This window comes from Aythya ferina (genome assembly GCF_964211825.1).
Source record: "Aythya ferina genome assembly, chromosome: 1".
Taxonomy (NCBI): Eukaryota; Metazoa; Chordata; class Aves; order Anseriformes; family Anatidae; genus Aythya; species Aythya ferina.
This window is the reverse complement of record NC_140296.1, coordinates 21295587-21309366: the sequence shown is the minus strand read 5'-3', so window position 1 is coordinate 21309366 and position 13780 is coordinate 21295587. Positions and strand designations below refer to the sequence as shown.

Genomic DNA, 13780 nt, shown 5'->3' with positions numbered 1-13780 from the left:
ATAAAATATTTATAAGCATCTTCCACAGCTAACTAAACAGCAGCATTGGCTATTTAGCAGCTTTCATTTTAATAGCCAAGGAAGACTTGAATTATAATTTGATTGTAAATTTCTTCTTTTTAACAGAAAGATCCTGTTGGGAAAACCTGTCCACTTCCTCAGTTGCCTAATAATAAGACGTTAAGTAACTTTGGCAGATGCTCTGCCTAACAGCATGCATAGGAAGGCTGGTAAAGCTGTAAAACAGCAGAACGAAGAAAAGCAGCCTGAAAATCAATGGTCATTAATCCAAGTTTGTGTTATGGTCTGAAATCTCAAATACGAAATTAACTGGTGTAAAACTTAGGAACAATTTTTCTTTAAAAACAAGGAAATTCAAAGCCTGACAAACATCCGAGGGAAACAGCTTCTACCGCCTTAAAGCTACCACGGGGAACTATAAATGCAGCATCTATTCTGTAGAAAACTAATGAACCCGTTAATTCTTTATGGTTCTTATTCCCTAAAGAATATGAAAATCCCGATAATTAAAAGACAAGCATGCTAACAAAACATGATTTTTTTTTAATTCTACCATTGAGAATTCCATTAACATCACTAGGAATAGAAGTGAAACACCCTGAGTAAGTACAGCTGTTGTAGTAGTATAGGAGTGGTTCAGCCTCAGCAGCATTAATCCAAAAATTTCTCTGAATGCCTTAAATACAGCACCTTGGATTTTACTAGGTGAATTTGTGCTACAAAACATCTTGGTCTTGACCAACTTACCCAGGTGAACACCAAGCAACACTGACCCCTGAACAGCAGCCAGCTGAACATCCTCACTATTAACAGCAAAATTGGGAACAGAGCTTTCATATTTGCTAGGAAGAAAGGCAAGAAATATGAAATGCTCCACTACCGACTAGAACCTCAATAAATCACGTGGAAACTGAAGGGTTTTATTATACCTACAAACATCAGAATTGTGTTGAACAGCAAAGATCAAATTTAAGCTACAAATAAGAACAAGATAACATGTAATTAAATTGTAGCATTCAAGTTAGGGGAGGAGGAGAAGAAATATTTACTCTGTTTAGTTTCAGTATAAGTTATGGCCCTACTGAATTTGTAGATTTGAGATGGGCTGAAGAACTTAGCCATCACACAGCTGTAGGTTAGAAGATGAGAATGAACCATTTATGACAGAAAACTAACCTTCAGGACACCTATTTGGCATTTTCACATGGCAAAATCATTCCCTGCTTCCTGCCCCAAGCCATAGCAATGGTGGTGGGCTTTGTTGCTTTCATTTGATTCAAAAATCTGACTTGAAAATCAGCCTAGTACGTTTGACATCCAGTGAAGAAGTAATATGGATTAAATCTTTAAAAGATTTACACATGTATACCAAACACCAGGAGAACTGCTGTATACACAACCACTTACATAGGCACCAAAATAACACCTTGCTCTCTGGAAGGCCCAGAAAGATATGGGTGCTGGTCTGCCCTTTCAACTGGTTACTTGGAAGGAAAAACTTCTAGAATTACCTTTTTCCCCTTCTGATGCCATTTATGGCACTGAGTAGCCTTGCCATTTCACCTACTGGAATTCAATGGCTTTGACAGATTCCACAAACTTATCGGTGTGCTTTGAGCTTACACACCGAACCAGAGACCAAACAAAACCCTTTCACCCCTCAGGGAAGTCGACTTACATCCCCGAAGACCACTGCGTGCTGACAAGGTCAGAGCACTCTAGAAATAGACTTATTCGAGCACATCCACGACAAACAGCCTCAATAACTGAGGACCAGAGTAGTAAGTCTGCTCAGATTTATGATCCAACTGACAAACCGAAACAAGCTCAGGATCTACTCTTTAGGCAGTGTTAGACACAACAGGTCGGTGAGGGCAGAGGCCAACAATAGAGTAATGCAGATGACAGGCATCAGCAGAGCATAAACCATATAAAAAATAAGTATTACGTGCTTGGTACAAATGGTACGAAGTTTGGGAAGCTACATCATAGGCACCTGACTTGCCAGAAAGCACACTGAGTCCAAACTTCTGTCAAAATAATTAGTGCACACAGCAAGGCTGATTGATGATCCTGTACCTTCAGAGAAACTTGAGAAAAATCTTGATTCTCTAAAAAATAAAAAGCCTGAACTAACAGTGATGCAATGATAATCACTTCACCTGCTTGTAATCCCATTTTCACAAAGCCTATTACATTTCATACATTTAAGTGTTTTTAAATTACATTACAGCAGGAGCTGAAAGCTCACAGCAAAGGTGTGCACAACAGCCTGATGTGAGTCAGGGGCTTGGTGCTGCAGGAATCCCACCTTCAGCCCCACACATGTTCCCCTGTCCTTTGTGCTGGAGCCAGGGTTCAGCTGGAGATGGGCTTATTCAGAGTGTGGCAAACTGTTTACAGGTATTATTTTGTATGTCTTCTGCCCCATTAGAGCTGAAAGGCACCGCTGAATGCTCGGATGAGCAATGAGGCTGTCCAAGGGAAGAGAACAAGCAGACACGGCGGAGGCAGAGCTGCTTCATCCACAGGCAGGATGAACGTGGTTCATCTTCTAACCCCTACGTGCCTTCCAAGGCAGCACAAGGCAGTGCATTCACACCCACAGAAAGCCACAGCTGGGCACTGTATCTGCTGCAGAAACAGTTCTAATTAGTGGAAAAGTTCAACGTTGCTAAAGATGACTTCAAAATTGGGCAACAAAATCACCTGCAACTTTATCATTCACTTCGAGCTGTTTGAGGGTCACTTTAAAGTGATTTTACTTGTACTGATTCTCTCTACAAATATCATTCCAAAATGAAAGTATTCTAAAAAGACTTAATTTTCTAAGGGACACTTGTTTGGTTTTTTTCTGCTGTTGTTTCAAGAGCAGGAAAAAAAATGAAAAACATTTCAATTATATTACCTAAAACAAGTTGGATAAAGCAAGACCAGAAGATAAACGTGAGGTTAAATTCCTGGTTCATCATTTGACTTAATTTAAAAACGTTTTGAAAAATAGAATAGTCTTATAGCATATACTAAACTTACAGAGAACAAGTCAACGCTATCTTCTGCGTTACAAACTTTCAGCCACACAGCCAAAGCCTGGTTGTGTTGGAAAGTTCAGATTTATTCAAGCCCAGAGTATTTAAATGTATTTTCAGCCAGCTTAAAGTTTATCCCATCGTAGATACTTGCTTGCTCCCTGCACAGAAAATATCTGTCAAAAATCAGATAAACAGATTCTGTTATGAAAGCCTCTTATGTATTAATAAATGATAAAGGATAATAATGCAAACCAATCAAAAAAGCTATTTTGTAGAGGATTTCAGCTCAGAAGAGTAGCTCACAACTGTTGCCTCCTCTACGAAGTTTCCTGCAGGTAAAGAATAAAGAATGGTTCCTACTCGTTGATCTGCAGACACAGATAAATTCAGTTCACAGGACATTAAGATATTTTATTTGCTATTTACTTGTGCTCACCACTAAAAGCAGCACCTCACATCCCTTCTAACAGGGTGGCTGCCAGCATCATCAGCACCTGCTTCCCAGATTCACCTGGCTTGGTTCCTCCACCACGTTCAGTTCTGGTCTAGACCTATAAGACCACAGCACCTGCACAACCCCTCTCTCCTAGGATGTATTTCCAGGAGCACGTCTTCATTTTCCTCAGCATCATTTACTTCAAGTTTCGATCAGTGTGCTGGATGAACACATTAAGTTTTGAAGAGTTAGGAAGTGTTTGGATAAACATATCATTATCTTTAAATACATTGCAAAGCTCAGAAACTATTGACAGAAATATCATATTGAAATCTGAATTTTACTCTTTTCCCTTTTCCTTATTTTTGATTCAGAGAGTCAACATGCAGATATAGCTACCTTAATACTACAATCAGATTGTCTATAATTTCTAGTTTAATTACATTTTATGGACTAAATGAAAAATCACTTAAATACTAAAGAATCTAGCAAAGTAGAAAATTAAAGATATGTTTCTATGGTAATATTTCTAAACCCTGCTTTTTTTTTTTCTTTAAGATACATCCATGATTCACAATAAATGCAAGCAGGTAAAACAGCATATTCAAAGGTAGGGAGAAAAGAAGGCAGTCTCTGCATTTCTTTCTATCTGCTACTTGCCTTCCACCCCAGAAACACACATTTTATCCTGAAAGAAGTCTATCAGCATGACTCAGTCTTGCACAGACTTTACTATGCAATTTTTATATGGAGTGTGCTTGGATAAAAAGACAAAGAAACCTTGACAAAAGATTAAAGCATACAAGGAACACAGCTTGGGAATGAAGCCCACTTCATGGGCTCACAACAAAATTTGCAGCATGTCACGTAAAAATAAAAAGCCTCATTACTCACCAAAACATTGGCACAATGGAAGCATTGCAGAGCAAGATGCTCTAGCAGAAGTAAATGTCTCAAGCAGAGGGCTAACTCAGGCACCTGCACTTCTTCCAGCACCAAAATACTTCCAGAACATGGTACCACTGATGTGCCAGAACAGCACCATCATTTTTATCAGAGAGAAAGGCTTGTGCAGAGACTATTTTCTACTTCAAAACAAATCCCGCAGCAATCAGACCTTTTGTGGAGAAAGAAAAGGTCACTGCCCACAGCTGGAGGAAAACCCATCCGCAGCAAGCCAATAAATAACACTTCGGAGAGACAGCTAATGCTGTGCGGTGAATGGCAATTAGCAATTCACTTCGTTCCTTTTGTTCTTTGTGTTCTTTTAAATTAAAAACTTTTGCCACAACACGCAGTTTGGCAAGAAGATCAAAGCAGAGCAGTAAATTCAGTGCTACACTACACATGGGGCTCTTCCCACCCAAGAATTTGCTGCTGTCAAACGAAAAGCCTTTCCTTGACATCCCTCCCTTCCTGCTCCTCGCCACAAAACCCCTCTCTAGGACAGCTTGAGCCTGTGCCACGCTCCTCCACCAGCAGATTCATCCCCTGCAACCAGCAACAAGCTACCTTCATTCCTGGAATAATAAATCCTGTTAGTCTACGCTAGTAGGGTATGAGAAGGGTATCCCCAAACCCGCAACACAGCACGTGGTAAGAGCAAAAGGCAAGGAGGGGATGGATGAGGAGAGGCAGACATGGCACAGAAGGGGAAGTTACCTCTCTGCCTACTTTCCTCTTTCTCAAATTGGTAAAATTTGAGGCAAAGGCAAACAAACAAACAAAAAGAACACACTACAAACCACAGCCTTCCACCTATCCCTGCAATCAGCTCCAGCACAGAGTACCTGAAGAGGCCACAGTGCCTGGGGTGCAGTTAAGGGCCTTTTTCTCCTTTCTCCCACAAAATTATTGTTTCACAGCCAGCCTAAAGTCTAAGTTTTCACACAGCACAATCACAAGGCTTGCTTCTATGACAAAACCAACCGCAGCACTCGGAGAAATCCTGCACTAAAGGGCAAGCACCAGTACCTCGCTCCTGACTATAAAAACCCCGAGCTGCTTTATTAAAACACGCAGCAGCTTCAACCCTACTTTTACATAAAGCACTACACGAGGTACCTCTCTCTTCTTTTTAAAGGAAAATATTGCTGGACTTAATTTACCCTTTCTTCTCTCTAACCCCTCTGAAGTCACCTCGGTGTCTGTAGCACTTGAGAAAGCCGAAGCTGCTGCCTACAATGCCGAAAACCTGATTTACAGTAACCGTGACGTTTTGTTCTCCATCACTGCCAATAAGTCCCGTGACTCCCTGCTTTTTAAAAATTACTTGCGCTGAGCTGGCACTTGCACAAAACCATCATTACAAACCCCAAAAAACCTCTTAAGGAATAATAAAATCAGAGGCCAGCGCTGTGCGAGTCAAGAACCATTTTTGCATGTGGATCACTTCACACCAGCACGTCATTTATTACCGCCCTTACCATCACAAAGCCCTTCCCCAAGCCTCCACAACCACCCCAAAGAGCTATCACCAGCCAAGCTGCTTCCCAGCTATTCATGACAAGGGATTTCCAAACAACCTAAAAACTTTTGAGCAGCCCAGTTGCTACGAGATACTACTAAAGGCCCCGTTAATTCCTAAACTTTGGCTGTTTCTCTACCCAGAGAAGGTGCTTATGGTTAGTTTTAGCCTTTGGAATCTTCCTGGATTTCCAAAAAGTGTTAAATAAGGTCCCTTTCCATCAACTGCATTGCCTCAGCCTGTTCTTATATAAAGCTGATGTCTCCTCACCTCAGAACCTTTCACATCTCCACTGCCTCTGCTGCTGGTCCACCTTTCTGGCAGGTAGTTTCCACTATTTCACTATTTTTATTAAAAAAAAAAAAAAAAAGTCACCATTGCCCTTTCCAGCCTTCTACAGCTTAAGTCAAAGCACTGAGTTATACATCCCAGTTAATTACCTGCTTATTTCATTTCCGAGCTCCTTCACCCGTGTGAACGTGCCTCATGTTGACTAGTGACTACTCACATGAGTTTGTTCAAGCAGCCCCTTCTCCAAACACTGCCTTTTGGGATCTGGTGCATTCCTTACCTTAACTTTTAAGTTCTTTCATAAAGCCCTGACAAAAACAAAGCTCGTTTCTTGCTGTCTTTTCACCTCCTCAAGACACCCCTCCTGCAGCTCAGCGATCCCCTGGTGCTACAGACTGTGTCATGCTACAGATTGATCAGAAAAGGGAGGAGAAAATGGGAGCAGAATGCCATGCCCTCATGCCCTTCAAGTAGGTTTTCAAGACTGGGATTTGGGCTTTGAGGGGGTTATGGGAGAGGGAGGGGATTGCCAAGTGGCTATCCCATCATGTCTTTATACTTAGCCTACCATTACTGTCATTCTTCTCAATATTCATCATTTAATTTTTGATTTAATTGTTCAGAGAATATATTCTTAGTGCCAAGGGCTTCCTGTATTCTGTTGGGCCACGTCAGGTACTTTAATTGCTGGTAGAGCATCTTGGTGAGCAATACACACCCCCTGAGAGCCACTAAGCTTCCAAGGCTGTCCCCAGGCAGCTTGCAACGTTTCACCTTTTCAGCTCCTCCAACTTTAAGCAGCTGTATCTTCCCATCACCACCCCCTTTCCAATAAAGAAATGCACGAAGTTAAGTGGTACTTCAGCGGCTTTCTTAGCCTCGTTCAGACTCAGCATCCTTCCAGGAGCAAAGCACAAAACGTGTCTGTCACAGCCCTCGGTGGCAAGAGCTTGAATCTGCCCTCCCATTGCACTGCAGGCCAAGCTGCGAGGTGATTCTCCTGCTGCGTGTCCCCTGACCGGCTGTTTCGTTACTCACCAGCCCAAAGTTTTTCTTGGTGTCTCTCCATCTGCCTAAATTAGTTGAACAAGCCATTCGTGACTATTTTCTGCTTTGCAGCCACTCTGGTCTCACACAGGCTGATGGAAACGCAGACCCAATGCTATTTTCCCCCCTTACATGTGCATGGGATTCTACCCACATAGGTTCAGTGTTGCAGTAGGTCCTTTTTTGTTTCTGAATTGAGCATTTGGTTATCTGACACTCATCTGGCAGTCGTAAAAACCTCACCTGGAAGCTAACAGAGACCTGAATGAACCTCAGAGCAAATGGCAGCGAGAGCACATTTCCTCATGAGGGGTTGTTTTGTTCAACCCTGCTCAAACAGGACTGACGTTCACTCAAAAAGCAAAGAGCTGGGACAGCAGACAGCTCAAATACAAAAAGTTAGATAAGATTCAAGTTACACACTTGCAGCCTCGCTGTCCTGGAGCCCAGCAGGCAGAGCTTTCTCCATTTCTCTTCCCATGCTCCGTACCTCGCACAGTAGCTCCGTGAGAACAACAGGGATCACGAAACCTGATTTTCATAGGCTTCACTGGGGGATTATCCAGTATCTGTAATTGCAAGCACACCTGCAGCAAGGCCCCTCCCTCACAGGACAAGGTCCTGGCTTTCCCAGGAACCACATCCAGGCCAGAAACACAAGGGGCAATCAGGGGATTGAGCGCAATCCTGAGCCCTTTGTAGGCCGAGCTCCCAGTTGCACACGGTATTCACACACCCAGTAATGAATTGAGGCTTTTTTTTTTTTACTGTAATTCTCAAGTGTCCTTTATTCAAATGTCAACATCTTGTACACAAGGTGTTAGAGGCACACAGAACGGAGCACTCCCAGAAAAACAGGCAGATTGTTCCAGTGACCTTTAGCTGTGTGCTTCCACGTTCGCAGAACACGCGCGGGTTTTTTTCCAAGCCTGACTTGAATTTTGGATGTTTAGGCTACCAGCTGTACTTGAGAAAAATCACTGTGTTCTCCTGAACGTTTTGTCCTTTCAAGAACATCTCTGCAGCTTTAATCCTGATTTGGAGACTTCCTCCTGCAAATCCTGAGGTAAGCACACCACGCTTCGCCCCGCCACCACTTACCAGTGAGGCTTTTATTCACAACAAAGACAACGATCTTCATGCTCCTGCCTCAGCCTCATTACCTTATTTAAACAAACTTAGATAAAAATGCCTGTATTGAACCTTGAAGGGCATTTCTAAGGCTTAATTTAACAGAGGGAAGTGAACTGATTCACACCATCCACATCAAATCCGAGTCCACATCTCGGAGTACTTTATGATGTTACCAACCTGCTCCTCGCTGTTTCCAGCAGCCGGTCGCACATCGACTCCACGCAGCAACCCTGAGCTCGCTCAGTGTCAGAGTTAGGTTCTGAGCGAGGCTGCTGTACCAGGCCCCTTTGTGTGGTTGGGTTTGATCTTGATTTGCGAGCTGTGCTTTCCGCAGAGCCCTTATCGCAGGCGCCAGCGACCACAAGCTGTACTGCTTAGAACAAGCCGGGTCCTACAGGCGGATATTCACCCACCCCAGGTCGCTCTTTTAGAACCTGCCCTGGCCAGAAAGGCTCCTGCAGATGCAAGAGAGGCACGAAAGGCTCACCACAGTCCCCTCAGTGTTATTAAGCTTGATCAGATGTCAAGAAACGCTTTCTCAGGGTCTGCTTCCAGCCTGTTCACTACAGAACTGCTGCTACTCAGGGAATCACCTGCGCTGCGCTTACTTACAGTGTTGGTTTTTTTTTTGGTTGTTCCTGGGGTTTTTCCATAATTCCTGTTGGGCTGCTCAGAACCCAGCACTGGGAGCGAGCTGAAGGATTTGTCTTCCCGCTCCCACAGCCAGATTCCTGACTCACCTCTCCCTCCCCGTTCATTCCCTGAGGCAGAGCCTCAGATGTTGCTCTACGGGTAACTGACTGAAGGCTGTCCTAGGGGCTGAAGTCTCTTCATTTTTATTCCTGCCTTACAGCCTCCGTGGTAGAGCTCCTCAGATTTCAGGTAATAAAGGTTCTCAGTTGTTTTGTTGTATTTATTTATTTTAATTTCTAAGAGTTTTAAAACATGGGAATCAAAGAAGAGCAAGAGCTAGATCAAGCACACTGCCTCATCATTTCTCCAAGAGCATCCTTCTCCAGGAAATGCACCTCCTCCACAACCAGCACCCTCAGCTATCCTCTATTCCCTCACAAGAAACCAAGCGCAGCAGTACATGGCCACATTATTTACATTTTGCATTATTCTTATTCCTAATCCAGGAAAAAGCAGATACAGATCTGCTCTTCTGTAACAGCTCCCACACCCTCCTTGCCAATGGCTTCAGGTAGCAATGAAACATCCCCTGGAGGCTGTGCCAGCTCCACCTTCGCGTGGGTTCCCCAAATGAATCAGGACATCGGGGACAAGAAGGACTCAGGTAGCAGGCTGCTCAACTGACCTCAGAGCCCTGGAGCCACCTGCCAGGGAGAGAAGGGCAGGAAGCAGATGGGAAATGAGTTAGGAGAGCACTTCACAAGAAAAACTAAGGAGCCCAAGACACCGTGCAGCACAGTGCACGTCTCATTATACAGATAAGAGTTTAATTAGGAGCTTTCTAACGACTGTGGTAACGGATCCAGAAGAGATTTGGGGCACACACTTCACCAAGGTAACTTGGACATGTCACAGGGGCACCACCAGCCTGCGGCACCCCCGAATTCTGCGCTGCTCGTCATGGAGGCAGCAGCCAGGAGCTCGCGTGCCGGCCGCGGCTCTCACCACACGCACAACAGGCATCAGCTGCTGCTGCAGGGAGCTGGGGCTGGCACACCGCAGCACGCAGATACAACCACAGACAAAAAAGGATGTCTGGAGAGCAGAAGATGAGCTGTTCAGCAGGTTATACCAAAAACTAGGGGTATGAACTTCACAGCACAACTCCTCAATGCAGGGAGAAGCAAGAAGTTCTAAGTCTTGACCTGTTACTGCACTTCTTGTGAGCATAATTCCCCCTCTGGCCTCTTCATTGCACTCCCAAACTCCTTGTTCCTCTTGCTAGAAATCAGTTGTGATAACTTGGTAAATACAACCTGGAACAGGCTTAAACTCTTTCAGTGTCAACCTTATGAAAGGCCAAGAACTTCTGAAAGCAAAATCCCTCAAGCAACCAAAGGCTCTCGACTCCTCTGCATTTCCCCTTTGACAACAGGTTGCACAGTTTTTCTATGTTGGATTAATTTTATTTATTTATTTATTTATTTTACTGTTCAGAAAAAAATTGTTCAAGTTCTATGAAACCAGAGCGGCATCACCACCTCTTACCCAAACTGTTCGTTATTTTACACGACTTGGCTTCCACGTTAGCTTCCAGTAACGCACTGGGGGCTATCGCTCCAGTCTGAGATCTTCAATTATATCATTTTTTGGCTGTTGTAATTAAAGAGCTAGACGTTGCCTAAGAGCGACGCTCGATAGCTTCTTACTCTCATCCAAACCACAGCCGATAAGCAGAAGAAAAAAAAAAAAAAGAGTATTTGGCAATGCTCCAAATCGCCACCGAAACCGGCATCCCTGCTCGACTTCAGACTGCAGCTGCCTGCTGAAAACTGAAGGGGAAGCAAGGGAAAATACAGTGCAAGATCAATCCCATGACACGAGATGCCACTTAGGTATCAGCTCGCTGCCACTGGCGCAGAAAGCAGAGCCTGACAGCGCAGCAAAGTGCCTGCCGTGGGTGCTGGAGCAGGCAGGGAGCCCACGCTTCCCCTGCGAGCCCTCTAGCGTCCCACTGCTTTGGTGCACCGAGGCAAATACCTGGGAGCCGGTTCCTGATCAACTTTGGAGGAGTCTGATCCGGTCATTTAAATAAGCAAAGCCCTTCACGTCTCTGTGACAGCCCAACAGGCTTAAAAAATGCGGGTGTATTTTTCTGTTCCTGCGTAAGTCAAACAGGTAGCTTTAAAACCTGGGCTGAGCAACATTTTTAAGCACCCAGGAGGCACACAAAGCAGATTTTTATGCAGGAAGTAGCTGGAGCTCTCTAGACAATAAAAGTGAACTGCCCCAGTGCCACCAGAAACATGAGGATCGGTTTCTTGATCCAAAGTCTGGTGCCTTCTGTCCCTTGCTGCTCTAACACCATCCTGGCTCGTCTCAGAGCCTGCTGCAGGTCCTGCACGGATCGGAGAGGCAGCGCTGCTCGACACAAAGCCAGGAAGGCTCTCTTCAGCCACAGAGACGACAAACTTCCTAACAGAAGGAACTGAAGTGAAAAGTGGAGAACCACACGCAGTTTTGCCACGGGCAAAGCACCACGCGGAGCTCGGCTGTAACACCGAGACTGGTGAGGGCCAACAGGGTCAGGCACTGGGCCCAAATACCTACCAAACACGCGTGGAACTGCGCCTGGAGATTCCCCTTGGATGTTCTCGACACACTAAGCCTGGCCCAAAGCCCCACTTCATGGCAAAGGGCACAGCACGGCTGCAGCTGTTGTGTCAGAGCGGGGCCAAAAGCTGGGCTATGCCCTCATCAGGTCACCCATGAACTCTCTGCTCCTTTTAAAAGCATTCTCAGTGCCTGAAGATGAGGTGGCTGCCTGCCTGTCCCCAAAAGACCCCCCTGTAGCTCAGAGGACGTCCAGTTGCCTTCCTCGAGCTAGGACACGTAACCTGGATCCTCATCACCAAGAGCTTTTGGACACAGATTCACACAAAGGGCACTACTCAAACACAGCTCTCCTCTGTAATTGTTCTGTTCATTGCACATCCACAAGTAGAATGTCACTTCAGAAAGAGCAGCCTCAGTATTTCTAACAAAACATTTGCAGTCCTGAGGTACAACTTCAAAGTACCCTAAAACACGTGATGCGTTTTAACAGACATGGAACTTGGTTACTTTAAATAAGATTTAGAATTATATAATGCAGTTCAAGGCAAACGCACATCTTCACAGGAAAAAAAAAAAACTACGTGAGTTCAAGCAGAAGACAGCAAACAGCTTAAAGCATGGAGAAAGTTGGAGCTGCGTGAGCTCGAGCAACCGAGGGGGTTGATTATTCCTCCGGCAGCATGAAACGTTTGCGGGGTGTTTAAACAGCGCTGTCTGGCATGTAACAACGCACAAGCGGGGTACTCTACCTTTCACACACCCACTGCTGCAACAGGCACGTTATCAGGAAACTGAACTGCTAGTCTGGGTTTGCTTTTGCAATCTCTCTTTTTGATACGGGAATCAAAATGGAATCTTTTACCTCGAGCCTAATTCCAGCCATTCGATTCAGCATCACCTATCTGCAGCTATAGCATAAGCCATAAAAATACCCACAGATATCTACGTCTTAAATGTTTCAGAGATTGTCTGAAGGCATATTTCAGAGAGAGTTTGCAGATATTTGGCAGGGAAATGAGAAGTGCCAGGGAAAGGGGCAGGAAAGGAAGCACTAAGGGAACAATAAGGCAAAAAAAAAAAAAAAAAAAGGAGACAGTAATTGCAGCTCAGCAGTCTGCTGTTAAAGCGGTGTTAAACACCGTATCTTGATTCCCCCACCCTCCTGGAGAGAGAGGATTTAAAAATCACATGCACTTGGAGAACACAAGAAATTCTGCTTCAAATCCCCCTCTAATTCTCCTTTTGAAGCACACGATCCCATTTCCCTGGAATTTCTGGAAATAACACCACCTCCACCACCAACTCAGACCACGCTCTCCCTCCCATCACCAAGCAGACCGATAATTTTGCCGAATGAAATAAATAAGAAATCAGACGAGTTGGGGAGCGACTGCTGTACACAGCCTGCAGGATTCCGAGGCAACCCGTGCGAGCAGCAGTGGTTAGCTGACTCATAGCAGCAAGCCCAATTCACGCCGAAATAACTGCGCTGCGATGAATATCAGCAGATGAGATAAGCCGCAGCCGGTCCCGCTGCAGACAACGGCTCGAGCACTGCTGGAGAGAAAGCTTCAGAGAAAGAAGCTGCTCCCATTTCCAGCGAGAAGTTAAAGCAGGCTGCGGGCAGCTATTTACCTAAAGGTAGAAATGACGCCCAGACTTCCCAAAGAGGCTTTCTTTCACTGCCAGGGCACAGAGCGCTGCCGCCAGGCTCCCCGGAATAGCGGGTGGATGCAGCCCAGGATTTAGGACCTGTTAGCACAGCCCCTGCCTCCCCGGTTTCTTTTGCTTCCCACTCGCTATTGTTCTGGTGCCATGTCAGGGATTAGTGGGAGCTGGCTGACAGTTCGCCCTGTCTTTCTCTACAGGATCCGCACAGAGAAATTTGTTTGCTCCAGTCTGTGCTAAGCAGTGCCACAAATAACGATCCCTGAACGCATCTGAGAGCCCTGCAAGGACCAGCAGCCTGCGGCTCCAGCAGCAGCCGGCAGGAACACCTAAAATGGTGCCTACAAGTGATAACCCAGACAGGAAAGCCCCATAAAAGAAAAAAAAAGGAGCCGCTCCCCGCTCTGCAAAGGGGGGCTGAGCGCTTTAAGCTCT

At 45.1% G+C, this 13780-nt stretch overlaps 1 protein-coding gene across 3 annotated transcripts in view; it reads right to left on the bottom strand.

Annotated features, from left to right (window-relative positions):
* Positions 1–13780, bottom strand: part of CDK8 (cyclin dependent kinase 8) — a 72499-nt gene that overhangs the window by 58369 nt on the left and 350 nt on the right. The gene's annotated exons all lie outside the window — the stretch shown is intronic.